The 5,655-nt window shown below is 32.1% G+C and overlaps 1 protein-coding gene across 13 annotated transcripts in view; it reads left to right on the forward strand.

The window, feature by feature from the left end:
* The window catches only part of LOC106463306 (serine/threonine-protein kinase tousled-like 2), an 81,402-nt gene that overhangs the window by 35,205 nt on the left and 40,542 nt on the right, over positions 1-5,655 (forward strand). Inside the window, exon 1 of one of the 13 annotated variants that reach the window (XM_022390780.1) lies at positions 1,880-1,908. The exons of 11 other annotated variants lie outside the window; for them this stretch is intronic. The gene's annotated coding sequence lies outside the window, so the exon portion shown is untranslated. Of the gene's footprint in view, positions 1-1,879; positions 1,909-2,110; positions 2,127-5,655 lie in introns of those variants that run through there. One more of the 13 variants, XM_022390781.1, reaches the window with a different exon arrangement.

Consider the following 5,655-nt stretch of genomic DNA (forward strand, 5'->3'; position numbering starts at 1 on the left):
TGACGCAACACAAGATTATGGAGTTGGGTTGGGAAGTTCTCCCCCACCCATAATATTCTACAGATATGGCACCATCAGATTATCTTTTTCGTTCGCTGCAACACCATCTTAATGGGAAAACGTATGTAAATGTGGAAGGTGTTAAAGAGGACATCGACATCTTTTTTGCTTCAGAGCCAAGTGATTTCTTTTATCGTGGCATTAACAACCTGATTGTAAGATGGAAAAGCGTTATCGATAAGAATGGAGACTATTTCATTTAATAATTATTTTGTTTTGGTATATAAGTTGTTCGGTTTTTTGCATCTAAAAAAGGCGACATTAATTTTTTGACGACCTAGTATATATATACGTAGAACCCCTATAAAGGGTGTGATGGAATGGGTAACTTTACGTTGCGTCGTGTTATCGTTAAGGTAATTGAAAAAGTGAAATATAATTATAAGTCTAGTCCCATGATCTTTTGAAACATGTAATTGTTTGGGTACTGTCACAATATGACTCGTGGTAAGATACCATACACAAATTGACTTATTATAAGTGTGTGTGTCCTATATACAGATATTTCGACAGTTATTGAATGTGTTGTGGTGGATGAAAATTTATTACAAAACAATTCTCAAAATACTTGTTAAACAAATTCAAGCTTGTTAAACGTTTCAATAATTTTGGATCACTATTATGGAGGTTTTGTGGTTATGTTTGGTCTCTTTGAGTTTGAATAGTTAGGCAATCCCCATAGGAATAGATATTTGGATATTTAAAGTCATGTTGAAATTGAAAAGCTCAAAGTATAGAAATGGCTATTCTTTAAGACTCACTAAAGTAATTCTATAGGAAACATTTATAATTTTGTGTGTATAGTCATGGGCGTCCACAGACATTTTTCCAGGGAGGAGCAAAGTAGTGTGAAATTGTGAAGTGGATAAAAAATTAATATACATATGCCGATTGAATAAAGAAATAATTATATATTTCTCATTTTCCATGGGTCAAGTGGCCCCTCTTGCATCTGCGGGGACGCCCATGTGTATATCAAATAGGGGACAAAGTAGAAAAAGATCAGCCAGAACTGAAACACGCTAGAAAATATGGCGGATTTACTCGACAGCACGGATATAGCAATGTATCAAGTGTAACTACCTAATTTTCACTGATAAAACATTTAGCTTTTCTGATCAACCGCGTGAGAATGTGGAACCCACGCGCAGAAAAACAGCCTCAACGGAAATGCTAAGATATATGTATATATTCATCATATTGTACCAAACAGGAAAGACAACAACAAAAACAGAGTAGTGAAAGTAAATTATAGGTTAAAACATATGAAACCATTAAAAATCGTTCATGACTAGCCCAAGTATTTTCAATACGCGATATTTACGAAAGTGAATAAAAACGCTCAAGTTCACATTGACTTCATGTGGTCGCTGTAATCTAAGTAAGCAAGTGTGAAATGAGGTCAGTTTTTGCTATATTACTGGCACTAATAAACACGCTATACTTGACATTTTCTGAAAAATACAGTTATCGTTCAGTCTACTATCTATCTGACTCTCTCTCCTTCGGTAGAAAATGTAACAAATATTGTAATAGAAGACTGATTTTCGTTGCATAATTATGAAGTAGGATACCTGTGTTGTCTTCACAACCACCCTCAGTATTTAATCTTGTTGGTCTCTGACGTCACTATTTTTACTGTTCTGGCAATAAGCCAGTTTGAATGACGTCAACAGAATCCAGGACATGATACACTCGGTTTTCAATCAGCCTGTATATGAATGTATGAGTGTGTGCGTATGTTGTACATATCTTAATTCTTCTATTTAGACCTGTCTGTTGTTCAAGCTCAGAATACTCTCGTTCCCAAGCTGTTGGATTACCGCGAATGTAAATCTGGTGTAAAGAGTATGTTCATACATATTCGTTTTGTTCTTCTCTTTGGATGAATAACTTACATATATGTATATATATATATTAACAGCTTAAGAATTAACTGTAAAGGTGTGCTTTTAATGATAAAATAGAACTGGTTAGACACTCTTAATTCAAATACTTGTGTGACCATCTATATTGGTTGAACATTCACTACATCTGCCACTGTTTGATATTCTCCGATTAGTTCGGTAAACTATCCCAGTTCTTTTTATTATCCTTTAGATATTCTTGCCACCAGATATGCGCACAGTCTAAGATGGGTGGACCTTTGCTGTTAAGCATAACATAAACGCCATATGCGAGAGAATACATAGACCGTGTTGGTGAGAGCTTACAGTTGCTCATTTCTTTATCCGTGTAAACTGCTACCTGAAGAGATTGGGAGATCATTTGACACCTACTCCATTTTTTTTTCTTTTATACTTTAGATGGTCTCGTAGATCAGGGCGGGTTAAGCCGTCTAACTGCTATATCATGCACGTGCCTTATCGTTTTACACCAATATTTCTCGGATTAATTATAATTTAAAGACAGATTTGGGCTCATACTTGAATTAGACTAATAAGTAGACGAATGTATGCTTGAGAATACCAACAACAACAAGTCTGCACAAATGAAAAATTTTGTTAAAATCATAATGTAATTTATGCACCAGAAACGTATTGTGTAAAGGTTTGTTTCAGTAATAAATTCAATTTAATCAAGTTTTTAACAGAATAACAAAAGTATACCCAGTCGTTTTCTCCTTTGAAGGTAGCAGGAAGTGGGTTTTTTTTCCTTCTGTGTGTGTGTGTATGTATTACTTTTTTTGGAAAAGAAATTAAATAACTGTGTTTGCTTAAAGTGATATATATCATATATATATATATGGGAAATGTATATGAATTTTTAATAGGTTCAAAAATATGAAGATTATCTTTAACCTTAGAATTACTGGGGGGTAGGGGGAGTATCCATTTTCTTTTTTGACTGGAGGTTCCATACTATTATACAAGTTATACAAACAATACTGTTAATATCGCAGTTAATTCTACTAATTACTTCTGAAGTTTCCTACGTATTTTATAGAATTACTCAGTACAGTGCAATAAGTGTATTACCTCACCTTTAATGAAAGATATAAAAAAAGGTTGGTAATTTGAGGGTTAATAAAATTTACAATCTGGTGGGTGAGAAAAAAACAATTTAAGTTAATAATGGGAATGGAAAGTGATTCCATTAGTGACTTCAATTTTGGAGAGTTTTTTGGTACATTATTTTTTCAGTCTAATACATTTTGTAACAAAATGTATACTTTCCATGATAAAGAGGCACAATACTTTTGAGCCAAGTAATTAATTTAAATTATTCATAAAGTTGTCCATTAATTATATGAATAGTGTATATTATTACTTGCAGAGTAGGTATTTCAAATTTTAACATTTACAGCAGATAAAAGCAAGTATTATGAATCGTTTAGCAGAGAAATATTTGTTTGGTCAGTTGTATTCACACTGAAATCCTTTATGGGGAAATGAAAAATACAGTGGTGTGAAAAAGAAATGGAAAATATAGTTTTGAAATAATGTACATGATTAAAGTTATTAATTTATAAATTGATTTTTAGTTGCACTTTATTGTTAGCTTATTTTTCATCAAAGTTATTAGTAATGTACAGTGAGCATGTAGATTTTTTACTGGCTATCTGATAACTTATTAGTGTCGTCAGTATGCTATATATATAATACATACACACACACAGGCTGAGACAAATGGTAATTGCCCCTACCTATAATTGAAAAATTACAATTTCATATATGATTCCATTAAATTGCAGTACATACATGTATTATATTACTACACATTTATCAATTATGTTCAAACTGTTGCCCTTCTTAATGGACACATTTTCTAAGAGACGTGGCACTGTGTAATTACATTATAATTTGTTACCACATATTGTCTCACCCTGTAAGTAAGCATTCTTCTTTGAAGTGGATAAAGTACTGATGATATACTTATTCATTATTGTTTTAATTACTGATGCCTATTGGTATACTTGTTCATTATTGTTTTAATTACTGATGCCTATTGGTATACTTGTTCATTATTGTTTTAATTACTGATGCCTATTGGTATACTTGTTCATTATTGTTTTAATTACTGATGCCTATTGGTATACTTGTTCATTATTGTTTTAATTACTGATGCCTATTGGTATACTTGTTCTTTATTGTTTTAATTACTGATGCCTATTGGTATACTTGTTTATTATTGTTTTAATTACTGATGCCTATTGGTATACTTGTTCATTATTGTTTTAATTACTGATGCCTATTGGTATACTTGTTCATTATTGTTTTAATTACTGATGCCTATTGGTATACTTGTTCTTTATTGTTTTAATTACTGATGCCTATTGGTATACTTGTTCATTATTGTTTTAATTACTGATGCTTATTGCTTTCCTTTGGTAATGTAGCCTTGCCAGATTTTGTCACTTAAAAAAATTAATTAAGCACTTCATGAACATTTTTACTAATTAAATACATCTGTGAAGGTAGCAAATGTAGTTTTATATCATCTCAATTGTGCCAGGACTAGAACTGGATATTTATCTTATCATTATGGTTTTCTTGTTACTTTGAATTTAAGCTCTAAAACAAATCGAGCAAATTGATTATCATGTATTACTAACTGTAGAATTCAAACATATAACTAAATATAAAAATGAGCTCTTAATAATTCTAAATAACAAAAGCAGGTGTATAAAAATGGTTCCTTAATATTAGACATAAAAGTTAATACAGGATTGTCTTAATTCCAAGTAACAAAAAATGATCTTATAATAGTAAATCTCATTTACAAAAGTAAATATAAAATTAATTTTATATTGATAAACTGCATGTATGGTATGAAGCTGGTTGTAGATGAAATTAACTAATGTTGGGGTAATTGGACAAGTGTTTATAAATTTCATAAAATTTCAAAGGGACATAACTGAGCTTGTTAGCCCATGAAGCATGTCCCTTCCAGCTCCTAACTCTAACCACTCCTTACTACTCATGTATTCATCCAATCTTTTCTTTAACTCAGTTAAATTTTCTGCCTCCACCACTCTTGAAAGCAGCTCATTCCAAAAGCCAATCACCCTGCTTGAAAAGTAATACTGTCTAAACTGCAGATGACTCCTACACTGCCAACATTTCAATTTATGTCCCCTTGTCCTATTGTTTTCACTGCTAAACACAAAAAAGTTTGATCAGTGTTATCAATACCCTCAATAACCTTAAATCCCCTCTGACCCTTCTCCTCTCCAGAGACATCAAATTCAGAGATTTTAGCCTCTACTCACAGGACAATTCCACCATCCCAGGTATTATCCTAGTGGCTCTTATCTGAACCTTCTCCAACAATTCAATGTCCTTCTTGAAGAAGGGAGCCCAAACTGTACACAGTACTCTAAATGAGGCCTTACAATGATCTATAAAGTGAAACAATAATATCCCTTGTCTTGTATTCAATATTTCTGTAGATGCTATCCAAAATCCTATTAGCCTTATTGCTAGCTACAATAAACTGTTTAGATGACTTAAGTGATTTTTCAATTACAACACTGAGATCTTTTTGTTCAACCACAGTATTTAATGTATTCCTATTTGAGTTGTAACAATAATTTCAATTGTGAAAACCTACATGCATCACCTTACATTTTAGATAGTTAAAACATCATCTGCC

Source organism: Limulus polyphemus, unplaced genomic scaffold (genome assembly GCF_000517525.1).
Source record: "Limulus polyphemus unplaced genomic scaffold, Limulus_polyphemus-2.1.2 Scaffold1373, whole genome shotgun sequence".
In the NCBI taxonomy this organism is placed as follows: Eukaryota; Metazoa; Arthropoda; class Merostomata; order Xiphosura; family Limulidae; genus Limulus; species Limulus polyphemus.